This window comes from Leptidea sinapis, chromosome 42 (assembly GCF_905404315.1).
Source record: "Leptidea sinapis chromosome 42, ilLepSina1.1, whole genome shotgun sequence".
In the NCBI taxonomy this organism is placed as follows: Eukaryota; Metazoa; Arthropoda; class Insecta; order Lepidoptera; family Pieridae; genus Leptidea; species Leptidea sinapis.
This window is the reverse complement of record NC_066306.1, coordinates 5,070,572-5,086,050: the sequence shown is the minus strand read 5'-3', so window position 1 is coordinate 5,086,050 and position 15,479 is coordinate 5,070,572. Positions and strand designations below refer to the sequence as shown.

The window sequence follows — 15,479 nt, the reverse complement described above, 5'->3', positions numbered from 1 at the left end:
CTTGAAAGTATCGCTCACCAGGTCGCCTGTAAACACTTCTGATGGAAGGCGAAGTGTTTACAGGTGACCTTCGCTTTCCATCAGAAGTGTAAAGGGAGAATCGAGACTCATCTGCAAACAAAATTCTTGACCATTCTTCTTCATCCCACTGCATGTGTTAACGGGCGTATCGCAGTCTCGCTACTCGATGCTGTCTCTCGAGTTTTGGGCCACTCGCTGGTCTTCGGGGTTTCAAATTTGCTTCAGCAAGTATTCTTCTCACTGTACTGTCACTAATGTAGTCCCTCCGGGTCTGAAGTAGCTGTTGCTGGACTTCAACTGAATTTTGGTGGCGATTTGTTAACACAGTTGAAATAATATAACGATCTTCTCGGGCACTGGTACACCTGGGTCTGCCATTACAAGGTCTCCTCAGATGGTGTCCAGTCTCTTCGTACCTTCGCTTTACCTTCTGGACCGTTCGTACCGTCACACCCACCATTCTTGCAGTGCGACGCATACTGATGCCTAGTTCCAGAAAAGCCATGATCCTAGCACATTCTTCAACTGAAAGAGGCATGATAAATAAATGTTATGTGCTTTTTAGCATAAATTTTTAAAACAAGCCCCATCGATCTTAAAAAAAATTTAAAACAGAATGATAAATGTGAATGGTAAAATTGTTATTCGGAAACGTCCACTTTGAAAAAGGAATGGTTTTGTTTTTGAACTTTTTTTTCAGCCAATTCTTAAAAGAAGTTTACCGACTATAAAGTTTTTATGTACAAAATTAAATTCTCTTTGGAGTCCTTTTTATTTCGATAGTATATCTTGTGAACTTAAAACGTTATCCCAATTTTAAAAGTGTGATACTTACTTTTGAAGGCCAGTGTATAATGCCAGCCGTGATGGCAAGCGTCCTGATGGAATGACGCTGGTGGCTTGAGCACGGGGAAGGGCGCTGGTGTGGGATGCTACTTGCACCGACACTCTGGCTCCTTCTCATGTCCAAATTACGTCAGTTGGTGCTGGGGCTACTGCTTCGACTGCCGAAGACAGCAAGCGTCGTAAATATGTTGGTCTCAGTGTGTTATACATCTTTGTGCCGTTTCTTGTCGAGACACTTGGTCCGTGGGGCCCAGAGCCGCGGAGAATGTTCAAAATACTTTCTTCGCGCCTCAATAAGGCTACTGGAAACCCAAGCGCTGGCAGCTATTTCGGTCAACGGATCAGCCTTGTTATCCAACGCGGTAATGCTGCCAGTATTCTTGGTACGCTTCCACGTAATGATAGTTTTAATTTTATTTAGTCATAGTATTTTAAATATAGTTGATATATAGTAGTAGTAGTTATAAGATTTGTTTTGTTTGAATAAAAAATAAACAATTAAAAACTATTGCAAGCCAGTATTATTAATTTTCACTATTACTTTCATTTGTACTTAGTTATAATTACTTTAAATGATTATTAGTCAATGTTGTGTATTTATGTTGCCAAATTGGCTTCGAAGAAGCTGGGCGTCATTAATAGAGCACGGCAATACTTCAAGCCGGCCCACATTCTTGAGCTCTACAAAGCGCAGGTCCAGCCACACATGGAGTATTGCTGTCATCTCTGATCTGGTGCACCCCAGTATCAGATCGATCCATTCGACCGCGTGCAACGTATAGCAGCTCGAATTGTCGGGAACTCAGTGCTCTGTGAACGGCTGGATCACTTGGCGTTGCGTAGAGACGTCTCTTCTTTGTGTGACTTCTACTGCATTTATCACGGGCAGTGTTCCCAAGAGCTGTTTAACCTGATTCCTGCCACCGAATTCCACCTTTGCACGACACGCCACAAGTTATGATTTCATCTCCACCATCTGGATTTGTGGTGGTTCTCCACAGTGCGATTTTCAAGGAGCTTTCTTCCACATACTATAAAGCTGTGGAATGAGCTTCCTTGTGCAGTGTTTCTGGGAAGATACGACATGGGTAACTTCAAAAAAAGGTGCAAGAGAATGTGGGCGGCGGTGATCACTTAACACCACGCTCGTTTGTCCTCCTATTCCATAAAAAAAACAAAGGATTCATTTTTATTCATAATTTCTTCCAAATCCTGCGGTGAACAACCACCGCGTTGAGTTGGGTTGGGCAGTTACATATTGTAGATTTACTTTCATAATTTATTAAATTTTCTTTCATTTATTTATTTCAAAGTTTTCTTTCAAATTCAATAAAAGTTAGAATCAAGTACATTAATTATATCGGTTTAACTAGGCTTATATTTTTTTGTATGGTAATTTGAATTTTACTATTTTTTTCTGATTGTATCCTGTATATGTGTAACGAATCCGCCTTTAATACCTGTTTTAAAATCCGTTTAACATTAACAAATTTTAAATCTTTGGATACTACTATTATATGTAAGAGATGAGTTTATTACATTAGCGATATATGTGGCTCAAAACACGATGTGTTTAACTATGCTCAATAATATAAGGGAGAAAATAAAGTTATTTCAATGGTTTTTCCCGATTTATATAAAAACATAAAATATATTTTAATTAAAATATAGAACATTCTAGTTAATTTTAAAATAACATCTAGTTTAATTATGTTATACCAATAACTTAATACCTACCGCGCTCGGTAATGGTATTTTGGTTTTCTTGAATAACAATAAAAATAGAAACTACTTAAGACTTGGTACAAATGCAAATTAGCATTTAAAATAAGCGTAGGAAAAATACAAGTAAGAAAGAAGACTGTACAGTTTAGTTGCAGTCTTTATTAGCGACAGACAAATCCTTGGACCAGAATTTCTTGTTCTAATTGCAGCATTAGGGAACAAAATGAGCTTAAACGTTGTGAGGGGAGGCTCTGTCTACTGTCGGTTTTATTCTGTTACTGCAATTGCTGTTGTAATAGCATTGTAATAGCGAGTGGCGCTTCAAATTCTATTCCAGGGGTATTTATACCACTATGGTCAGCGATTGAACTACATAATATTTTCACAGAGTAGGGATGGATACTTTCGTATTATGTATTTTTAGGCACCCGAGGTGAAATTGAAATGGAAAAAAACATTAATGATTACATTTATACTCATAGGAATTTAAACAAAATCAGTTACACAAATAAATTAGTTCTAACGTATAAATAATTTTAAGAGGTACCAATCTAAAATAATAAAAATAGATTTACTTTCCCAACGGACAGAGGTTCCGTCTATTATAATAATCTACAACAAACCAACAACGCATACAATACTTAAGGTTATAGTTCATTTGTGATTTCGATCTTGTTTGACGTCGTTTCCCCAAAAAGTTTTAGAAGAATTTCAACCATCGCAATAAGGGCAGCTTCAACATTCTTTTCTCTTTTTGTTTTCTACTCACCTTTGATTTGTGGATGTCAATGTGTTGTGGTGCACGTGCAAGGTAAAGATAATAAATACAACCTAAAATGACATAAGCCATCATCTTATTCATAATTGTTGTCTTATTTAAACTCTAATCTATATTACTATGTAAATATATGTCTATAATTATTATTATAATCAGTGGGAGGCTTCTATGCACAGGATGCTAGATTATAAGTACACCAACGGCGCCTATTTCTGCCGTGAAGGAGTAATGTGTAAGCATTACTGTGTTTCAGTCTGAAGGGCGGCGTAGCTAGAGGAATTACTGGGCAAATAAGACTTGACATCTTATGTATGAAGGTGACAAGCTGCGTGTGCTCTGCCAACTGAGCTAATTGTTCGAGTGACGTATCGTCATAAAATCTTGTATGCTTTGTTCAACTCTCAGGTTGTGGCTTCATCTACAGGATCTACAGTTGATAACCTTCTCAAACCCAATATTTGCATATTAGGAAATTGACTTAACATCCATTTATTTGTGGAATTCTACTGTAGACCATAACATACATTATTTTATTAAATTAATACAAAAAAAAATCCTTTCCATTGCTAAAATATTAATTTTGGACAGCCCAGCAAAATTTAATGCAAATTTTTTGAATTATTCTCTGGCAAGGTTGATCACTTAAGTAATCCGTAAACTGTTCTTTTCGTTTCTGTACTAGATGTTTTCCATATTATAAAGATATAATTAATGATTATAATTCGACATTAACAGTAGGGACTGTGAGTCGTAAAACGCTTAATTATTACAAAAAAAATACAAAAAATGACTACAGATTTATATATTTTGCTTAAAGTAGTTTGTTCTATGTATCTACAGATAGTTTTGAGTAAGAATCAAAAAGTTAGTAAGGGTTTTCATACTTCTGTTTATTACGATTATAACAAATTAAAAATCAGTTTTGTATATTTTCTAAAAACAGTAAAATCCAATCAAATCCACTCCGAAATCAAAGAATCTTGTGATATCTATCGACACGTACTGTCTGTTTAAAATCAGTTTATACGTGGGTTGAACTTTCCCGGAATTACATTTCAATAAGCCCTCATTTACTGGAAAAATGAACGAATTCTATAACTTCTAATTGATATATTGATATGACGCTAGATATTTATCTTGATTGATTCTATATTGATGAACATTAAGTCTTACTGTTTCAGCCGCAAATTAGTTAAGTGTCTTGTCTAAGTGATGTATGGTCTTTAACTTTTACTTTGACATTTTTTCACGACAGTAAGAGACGAGATGAGCAGGACTTTCTGATGGAGGACATGGAGGCTGATGGTTATTGATACGCCGTGTCCATTACAATGTAGTGCAGCTTAATATTCTTGAAAAATCCAAAAATTCTGAGCGGCACTACAATTGCGCTCGTCTACTTGAGACATAAGATGTTAAGTCTCATTTGCCCAGTAATTTCACTTACAAATTACTTCTTTACGGTAGAGAAAGGCGTTGTTGTAGTACCAATGATCTAGCCGGCATCCTGTGCGAAGGAGCCAACGCCCAGTGGTGAAATGACTTATGATCCGTTAACTCTAGCCACCCTGAAAACCTTGAAAATGATATCCATATTGGCACAGTAGCAATTTTTCATGAGGGGTATAATTTCTATTTAAAAATTATTTCAAATACGACCTCCCCCACTCACGAAACTTCGATGACAATATCCATAACAGATAAAAACGAATTTTTGCGCAAACATTTGCAGATTTTTTGAAGATTCTGATTTAAAATAGAATAAAAGGCTTTCTTTTCCAATGTCTCGTAAGAAATGCACAAACAAGGATTCCAGTAGAATATCTTATGCCAAGTGAGCTGCCACAACTTCATTTCGGCCAGCAGCTATATGCCTATAAAATCACTGCAGCCGTTTCAGCCATTGGCGGGAATAAAAATTTATTTGATATATACATTAATATTACATCCTTTCTAATAAAAGGCTGAACTTTGGAAGTTATACCTGTGTATATTGACCTGGATTTGATTTTTAAAGTACAAACAAAAACTTAGTATGCTAGCGTAATAGAGAAACACTCTCCTTATTATGGCTTTTAAAATGCTAATGTGTGCTAGTATTACAGATGTGTTAGTGAGTTAGTGAAGTAGTATTTTGCTTTTGGTCAATCCAATATCTATGGCATATATTTCAAAAGGCGTCATATCCACGTATACAATATTATAATATCTAACACATATTTTATATGATTGTAATATTAAGAAAAAAGAGTGTTTACTGTGTATATAAAATGTAATATTTAGGATTTCAGTTCATATGTTCTACGAAAAAAAAAACATCACGAAAGAAGTATTCAAAAATCAGTATTTACATGTGAAATGTTTCTTTAGTTAGATGGTTGCTATATGTAACAACACAATCTAATACTCGTACAGAACACGACATATTTATATTTAATAATTAATATCCGTTAAATAACAGAACTATTACGATAAAAATACCATATTAAATATGCGGTTCAATTTGACAGGAGACTAATGGACACTAAATTGTTTCAAAACGGTTTCATGGTCTTCATCTATTCAGTATCTTTCCACACCTAGATCATTATTTAAGTATAGTTATCTCACTTTCACACAAGTTTCACCTATTACGGTAGTATACTAAGTTTATGTGTAGAAAATACTATAGTTATTAATTAAAGCCACTGTGGACTTAAAGGAATTCATGCTTGTACTTGTTAGCCTGGTAAAAATATTAATCCCAGGGTATTTCCACTAATTAATTACCTTCCTTTTTCAATGAATCTTGCCGCGCTAAGATAATTTGTCATTCGCACTGTTCCGTTTACATTTATTTCTCAATGTCCAGTTGTCATGGCAAATTAGAATAAATTTATATTTCAAATTGTTTGTAAGCAGGGCGACTGTTAAGAATTTTTACGAGAGTTTTTAACTTTAAAACATCCGTGCGAAGACTTTCGATTGTTTCCTTAAATTGCTTTCACAATGCTCCTTACACGAGGTTTTCTTAATCTCGCCGTGTTTGTAGATAATGTTATGTTTTATTTAGGTCCAAACAAATGCAAGCTGAATTACCACTTTAATACTGGCCATGTTACATAAAGACCTAAGTGTGAAAATGAGGCGGAATAGATGAAGACCATGAAACAATTTTGAAACAATTTAGTGTCCATTAGTCTCCAGTAATTTTTTAATGAAAATTAGGGACAAGAAAATCATAACATTCAGCTTGTGGTAATTGATACGCTATGCCCATTACAATTCAGTGCTGCTCAGGATTTTTGAAAAACCCAAAAATTCAGAGCGGCACTACAACTGCGCTCGTCGCCTTGAGACATAAGATGTTAAGTCTCGTTTGCCCAGTAATTTTACTGGCTACAGCGCCCTTCAGACCGAAACACAGTAATGTTTAAATAGGCGCCGTTGTGGTACCCATAATCTAGCCGGCATCCTGTGCAAAGGAGCCTCTGGTGTTGGACCACGTTTTAATTTTAATATTTTTATCGTTATTGTTCTGTGTTTTAACGGATATTAAATAAGAAATATAATGACACTGTCATATATCAAATTAAAAAATCAGTCAAGTAGTTGATTAATTGCCAAAAAATATAAATAAAAAATACTTACCTACCCTCTTTATAAATCAGTATAGACAATGCGAAAAGTTCAATCTTGTTCGACGAAACATATAGCCCAGTGATCAGTCGTTAACAATTAACAATGTAAGACAAATGTTGCCATCAAAAGAGTAGCAAGTAGGAAGTAGCCACTGCCACTTAGAACAGTCACGTCGTGCAAAACTGTCCTGGAATGGAGGCCTCGGGGTATAGAACACCAAATGCGATAACAGAATGACGTAAAGAAAACGGCAGCGGCAAACTGGATGTAAGTTGCCCAAAATCAGGTGAAATGTCTTAACCTAAAGGAGGACTATACTAATTGAGAATGTCTGACTAAACATAATATGAATAAACAACAAAAATACCTGATCATTTTAAGCTATAATTTGAAGACTGCAAGAAGATTTCTCGTCAGAACCAAATCAAATACCACAGAGATTTAATACGATACTTACAATAATGTCTACAATATAAATTTTCCCCATTAATTACCTAATGCGGATAATATGATAAAGTCTTTAAAACAATAATTGAAATGTTGCGGAATATAATAAGAACAATCCTTTACGAAACATCTAAAATCAATTCTTTGATATCCAATTCAATTTCTTTAGTACCTTTTCATACAAGTTCGCAAACTGAATAACGCGTATTTACTCGGGGGATGAAATCCTTTTTTGAGGAAATTGTCTTTGATCCTGTTGGTTGACAGTTTTCGTGTGCTTATTGTTTATTGGAACAGTTTTATATGAACGATGGAATTTCGAGTTCACGAAAGCTATATCAATAGATTATCTACAGACGTTAATTTTTACTAAAAAATGCTTGTTATTTGAATTTTTATTACTATTTTAACAACCTTCTTTGAGCCATGTTGACCTTTCCGCGCTAGGTAAGAGAAGTAGAACTAGGTAAGTGGCAGCAATGATGTATGAAATTTCATTGCTGGTGAGTAATTTTTATAAGTAAGCAACCAGTAATTTCCTTTGAATTCCTTTAATTTTTGTTTCAAAAGTAATGGGACAAATTTTATAATAACATTTAAGGAATCAAAATTCTATATCGCACTAAAAATATACAAAATAAAGTTACTCCGAAACAATATTACTCGAAATCGAACAAAATAATATTGTAATAAATATGAACCTAATTGCAAAATTTTTAAGATGCTCAAGTTTGTTATCATATTTATAATTAAGATTTAGATAGCTAGTATCTGTATAATCAACAGAGAGTAAAGAGAGAGATGATCTAGCAAAATTTTGGTGGGAACAAATAAAAAATTACGAAATCTACGTAAGGTACCCCACCCCGTGGCTGCAAAAATATTTTTACTAATAATATTATCAATTTGTGTGTTCTATCATAATGTCTAATCAATGTGTATTTCCAAGTTTTTTACTGACTTTCTGAAGGTTAAAATGAGAGATATTCTACCAGTATAATGATACCTGTATATCTCGAACTGCCAATAACAATTGCCTATGTCTAGTGTGGACACTGTCGACGTGCAATCAAGTAACTATGAAGCCATACAATTACTGACGGAGATATGTTCAAATAACTCAGCATTCCCAATAGAACATTGAATCAGTTCACCAACACCGGTTGCAAGAGGAGAACAGAGGAATACCAGGCAGGTTGTTCCTTACATTTGCCTATTCTTTAATTCCCTTCTCAGCACAAAACCGCTCCGCCATCGCGTGGTAATTGCCACACCCCCAAGCACACGCACACATTTTTGTGTTACACATAAAATACCACACACACTTCGATTTCTAGGTGATTTAGAAGACTTAAAGTAGAAATTAAGTTACGTTGGTCATGAAACTACTCTTGACAATAAACAAATCGAACGTAAACAAAAGTTTTCGTGAAAGTGCCAGTGATTTGATATATGTTTATATAACATCAATATTCAAAGCCCGTAGAAAATTCCTTCGTTGCGTCGGATGGCGAGGAGCTTAGTTGTTCAGCATCAGCCGTGTGTTTAAGCAACGTCTTCGCTTCACTGATTTCGCGACGACAAAATGCACTCACGTTCTAGTGAACGTAGCTTAGTACGTATTGATTTGCGCAAATATTTAAAGTAAGTGCTGAAACTCTGTTGCGACTATATATTTAAGTGCATTTAGATTTAGTTGTTATTCTTACTATATATGTATTATAATTTCTTTGAAATGCTGAACACCACGCTATGGACATAAGGACATATGTATTGATGAAGTATAAGCGTGGCTTAACCACGTGGAAGAAAAAAAATAGTAATATTAGCTCCAATACCAGGTAAAAGTGGAAATGAGTGCGCAAAAGCGTCAACTGTGCAAGCAGCATATAACATAATTTTAATTTGTGATTATTTTAATATCAACAAAGCTAGTAAAAATGTAGTTTTACAATATTTTTGCAAAATACTATACCAATTATTGATAGCAGTTTTAACCAGCAAAGAGGATGTAAATACTACCTAACAAGAGGCGGGACTGCCTAAGTAAAAATAAAAATTTAATTTGGTATGAAACGTGCAGTGAGATTTGACTTAAGTTTCAAATAGTAATTACAATACTATGGTGACGAAGTATAATCCGGCTAAGTTTGAAAGGGAACAGGTTGCTAAAAACGTAGTGGATTGTGGCTATCTCCCTTTTTTACAAGATTAAAACCGATCTGTCAATATATCAATGACGGTTTCATAAAATCACTTTTTCTTAGAGAGTTTCGCTAGGTTGTTTACCAGTTGCAGTGAGAGGCTTCTTTGCACAGCATGCCGTTTAGGTGGTTTATACAGTTGTGCCTTTATCTTCTGTCAAGCAGTATGTATAAACATTAATGTGTTTGGGTTTGAAGGGTGACGTAGCTAAAAAAATCACTGGACTAACTACCTAATGATTCATAGTAACATATCTTTATCACTTCCTGGCGTCACTTTTATGTTTTAACCACAGCGACGTTACTAAAAATTGTTATTGGATATTAAGGAATGTCGCAAACGTCATAAAATTTCTGAAAACTATTTAAATAATTTATTTATTACATAGTTAGTAATAAATAAACAAATACACTTTGAGATTTACTAAAATATTACTGAGCAATTTGAAACAATTTTAACGGTTAAAAATTGTTGCAATTGTTTTTTTTTTCTGAAATAAATCTGAGTTACCCTCAAGTCGCGCTTAAAGAAGTCTTACTTCAATAAAGTCTAATAATATAATAAACGTGAATGTTAGTATGTTTGTTACACTTTTACATTTCAGTCTAAAAGCTCCAGCTACTGAACCGCTTTTGATGAAATTTGGTACAGCGATAGACTAGACCTTGGGAAACAAAATCTATGGTTCCCGCGGCAATTTTGAAAAACCGAAATTCACGTCGAAAAGCTATAACTATACCATTTGTAGGTTAAGTTTGTCATAGCAATTTTCCTCGAAATATGATTCATATAATATGTTGGGAACGGGAGCGAAAACTGAAAAGGGCATGAGATAATCTACAAATCCAAACTTGCTTATTATTTTTAAAAACCCTTTATCTATGCGGACGCAGTCTCAAGCATCACCTAGTATATCTATAACATAATTGGGTTTCATTGCCATTCTATAAGAACTATCCAGGTAAGTAGAGCAAAATATTTCAGTTAACTGGCTCCCAATAGCCCTGGGGATTGTAAAGACACGTATTGTTCACTCAGCACTGGAGCCAGTCCGACCCCGAGAGACAATTTCGTTGTTTCTTTTCAAGCTTTGTAACTGCAAATATAGCTGACATATAATTTCTATTCAATACCGACGGTCATACAATACACGGCTCAATTGGAATTTCAACATTGGATTATGAAGCCGTTCCTTTACGGATTGCTGCTCAAAGGACGTTATGTTATTTTGAACTGGGTAGGTACAGCTCAAACGATATAAACAATATATTTGCATACCGATGTGGATTGCGTTTTTAACATATATGTTAATTTTTGTATCTATCGAGAAATAACTGTGCAGTCATAAATAAATAACGGTTTGATTATATACGGACTGAAATTGTTATAAGCAATTTGTTATTTTTAAAAGCTATAAACCTCAACTCTAGGATTCGGTACTCGAATCCGCGACCTCTCGCGTTCCGTGTGAGAGTAGAACATTTTATTTGTTGGGATATATTATAGAATTTTAATTAGGGATCCCTATTTTGATTGAAAATGTAATAAATCACTGCAAATGCAGCTTACTAATGGTGAAAGAATTTTTTAAATTGGTCCTGTAGTTTTTGTGTGAAAACATTACAAAATATATACAAAAACACAAATTTTTCCTAGTTATAATATTAAGTTTAGATTCCTTATCATTTTAAACAAGTTAGATATTTAACTCTTTTACACCGTATAATTGTTTGATGCGATACGACCCTTCCCCCGCACTGTCTTGCCTACTACAAAAAAGGAACGGTAGTTGAAAGGTACTATCATTCATAAATACGTTTTTGTTTCATTTTTAACTAATTAAATAAGATTACACTTACACTTACTTACGCTTTAGACTACATTTCTCCCGAATACTTACATTATATTTTTTTTCTATTGACAGAACAGCGTATGGGTATGGGTTAGCTAGTGATATATATTTCTGAAAATCCCCATATAGCCCGTTTAGTAATCCCACCCACTGCGTTAGAGGTTCCGGGTGTAAATCCCAGTTGGTGCAAACATTAGTATGCTGAATGCAGATTTTTGGTTTCAAGTCCCATGACTTTGTTTGTTTGTTTGCACCAACTGGGATTTACACCCGGAACCTCTAACGCAGTGGGTGGGATTACTAAACGGATCTTTATCTTTTAAAATCTCAATACAAATAAATATCCATATATTTAAGATAAAGAACTATATTTACAATACTATGACTACATAAATTTAAAACTATCATTTCGTGGAAGCGTAACAAGAATACTGGCAGCATTTCCGCGTTGGATAGCTAGGCTGATCCGTTGACCGAGATAGCTGCAAGAGATATTTGTATTTATGTATCTTTACATCAAATCAAATCAAATCAAAACAATTTATTGAAAGTATACACTTTTCCACGTCATAAATACAATAGAATAATTTAATACATTATCGTAAAAATATAAATGTAACAATAATAACAATATAAATGTCATCGATGGTATTGTACATATTATAATACCTGTTACCTATCATCTATTTATTTTGTATTGTCACTAAATTACAATTATTGTTCCAAATAATTTTGTCATTTAAATATTATCTTATAATACGCATTTTGTGATAGTATGCGCTTACTAACAAACTTAAACTTATTTTCACTAAGACTTTTAATATTTTCAGGTAATTTATTATAACATTTAATACATAGGCCCACAAAAGAATTATTAACTTTAGACAATCTGTACTTTGGACATGCTAGTTTATATTTATTTCTCGTTTCAAAAAAAAGTTTAACACAATTACTATCAAAATTTTTAATATTTCTTAGAGCATACATAATATTTTCATATATATATTGTCCAGGCATCGTCATTATATTTATTTTTTTTGAAAAGTTCTCTCAATGTATCACGGCTATGTAGATTATAAATACTTCTAATCCATCCATAGTACAGGGACAATATAAAATTATTGTTGTGTTTATAAAAAGTTTGTCAAATATACAAAAAATAAATATAAAAATACATAAACCAACAATTTTGTTTGTCATTCCACATAACCATTCCTTTATATATAATGTAAGAAATATTCGTGAGTGATCTAATATTTGGGAACGTGATTGTTATATAAAGCCTTCAGCAATCATATTTCAATGTTGTTCATTTCGCGTGAGATTTATGACTTTCTACAACTTTTCATTATTTACTTTCTTTTTTGTTCAATTTAGAAAATAAAGTTTTACATTAGTAGGAAAAAAATTGTGTTCAAACAACTCGAAGAAATTAAAAGTTTTTAAAGGCAAGTATAATAATACGTTTTTCTTTAAATGCAAATAAGGGTCGAGACGAGCAGGACATGCAGCTGTTGGTAATTGATACGCCCCGCCCATTACAATACAGTGTCGCTCAGGAATGTTGAAAAATAAAAAAAATCTGAAAAACATTGAGATATAGGACGTCAAGTCTCATTTGCCCAGTAATTTCGCTATCTACGGCCCCCTTCAGACCGAAACACAGGAATGCTTACACATTACTGCTTCACGACAGAAATAAACGCCATTGTGGTACCCATAATCTAGCCGCCATCCGGTGCAAAGGAGCCTCCTACTGATAAAACATTAAAGTGTACATATTATAAGTGAGTCTAAGGCATTGGTAAACTTTCCTCCGAATAATATCGCTCCCATAAAGCCTAAGCACATGGACAGATTTGGTACGACGGGACAGCCGGACCAATTATTGTTCCAAGCCGCACTCGGTGCGGTCTGGACACAGCCGTGGAACTATCAGATCTGATAATGGTACCGGTCCGGTAGCGTATCGCGTGCGTTGGTTCGCGGCCGAACCAAATCTGATCATGTGTTGAAGCTATTAGTCGACTCGAGCTATCTTAACCCGTAATAGCGTTACGCAGTCGAGTGTGGCAGTTCGGTCTCATTGTATACCACCACAGCACAGCCCGCCTATAGTACTTTGAACTTCAAAAAATATATATTAATGGACACATATTTATAATTCTTCATAATATTAATTAGAACTGACTGTCTTGGCTAGATTCCGAAGATATATTGAGCATACATTTTATTTAAGTTAAATCTAAATTACACCACATTTATTATAATTAAATAATATTTATTTATATTTTAAAATAACTTTGCTTCCTAATTGACTACCTATATTTTATTTTTCGAGCCAAGTATTGAAATTAATTTACAATATAACGAATTTGTATATTACAATAAATTAAAACTATCATTACGTGGAAGCGTACCAAGAATACTGGCTGCAGTTCCGCATTGGATAGCTAAGCTGGTCCGTTGACCGAAATAGCTGCCAGCGCTTGGGCTTCCAGTAGCCCTATTGAGGCGCGAAGATACTTTTTTGTACATTATCCGCGTCTCTGGGCCCTACAGACCAAGTGTCTCGACACCAAACGCCAAAGATATATGACACACTATTACCGACATATTTGCGACGCTTGCCGATTTGTGTGTGCATGGTATATAAGACGTATGTGTCTCGGTGAGTCACAAATCCAATGGCAGTCGACGTATTACGAAGAATGTCTTGTTTTTACTATGAGGGAAAAAATGTATTAACGCCAACAAATAATATTTTGAGGAGAAAAAAAAATTTACTATTAATACTACTTTCTCTTTATATTTCAGAATCTCTGCTATCTTTTATTCATCACTTTTTTAATTGAGCAACGTCAGGCATAAACTAACCCAAGTTTTTTTTTTATGGAAGAGGAGACAAACAAACCACCAGTTTTCTGATATTAAGTGATAATCACCGCTTACATACTCCTGCAATACCAGAGTAATGACTTGAGAGTTGACGGTCTTTTAAAAAGTGTACGCATTTTTTAACTAATGTCATATCGTCCTGGTGACACCGCACAATGATACTGATTTCACAGTTTGGTGGTTCGTGGCAGAAAGTTCTTGAAAACTGCACTGTAGAGGAACACCACACATTCAGATGGTGGGGATGTCATCATGCGTAGTTATGCTATATAGGTTCGTCGTGCTCACTGAATGGCGTCATAAAGCGGGTCATCTCCTTCCCTCAAATATGTGCGAAGGTAACGATGGCTGGACAATGCGTCAACTCGTGAACGGGTGCTGCTTGTGGTGCCAGGTCTAGCTGTTACAGTTAATAAATCATTGTATTTGTTGGATGCAATTACTAATTGTGAGAGTAATACCGACCATTATGTTCACGAACATTACACAAACAATGAGTTGAAGGTCTAAAGGTTGATGCATCCAATATACGATAATTTCATATATTTCATATATTAGGTGAAGCACCTTACAAACTAATTTGTTATGTATATTACAGCCATTGTAAAATTCTATTTGATTGAAAAGAGTGGCCGCTGAGTTTCTTATATGTTCTTATCGCGAGCTCTACTTTTTCTGAATATATGGTAGATTCAGTAAAATAAATATTTGTAGTGACGATTTAAAGCTTAGTTTAAGCCTACTCGAATAAAGTTTATTTGACTTTGACTTTGATATCCAAGTGATACTCGATTCGATTTTTTATCCTCTTTAATCTACAATCTGAAATTATTATATCATTTGCATAGCTAGCAAATTACTGTATATTATTCCGGTCGGTTCAGTAGTTTTCGCAGTCTGAAAGAAAACGGCTTTATATTTATTAGATAATTTGTTAGCTACAAGCATGCTTTAACCAATTCATGACAGTAACAATAATTGTCAAACAAAACCTTTTCTAATCGTAATTTTAATAATCAAGGATGAAAGAGTAAATTATTGACCAATCTTTTGTCGTATTATATTTCTGAGTATACTAAACATTCG

The 15,479-nt window shown here is 34.4% G+C and overlaps 1 protein-coding gene across 1 annotated transcript in view; it reads right to left on the bottom strand.

The window, feature by feature from the left end:
* Positions 1–402: 402 nt before the first annotated feature.
* LOC126976808 (uncharacterized) overlaps positions 403–15,479 on the bottom strand; it is a 194,315-nt gene continuing 179,238 nt past the window's right edge. The window contains exon 2 of the transcript XR_007731984.1: positions 403–546. The gene's annotated coding sequence lies outside the window, so the exon portion shown is untranslated. The remainder of the gene's footprint in view (positions 547–15,479) is intronic.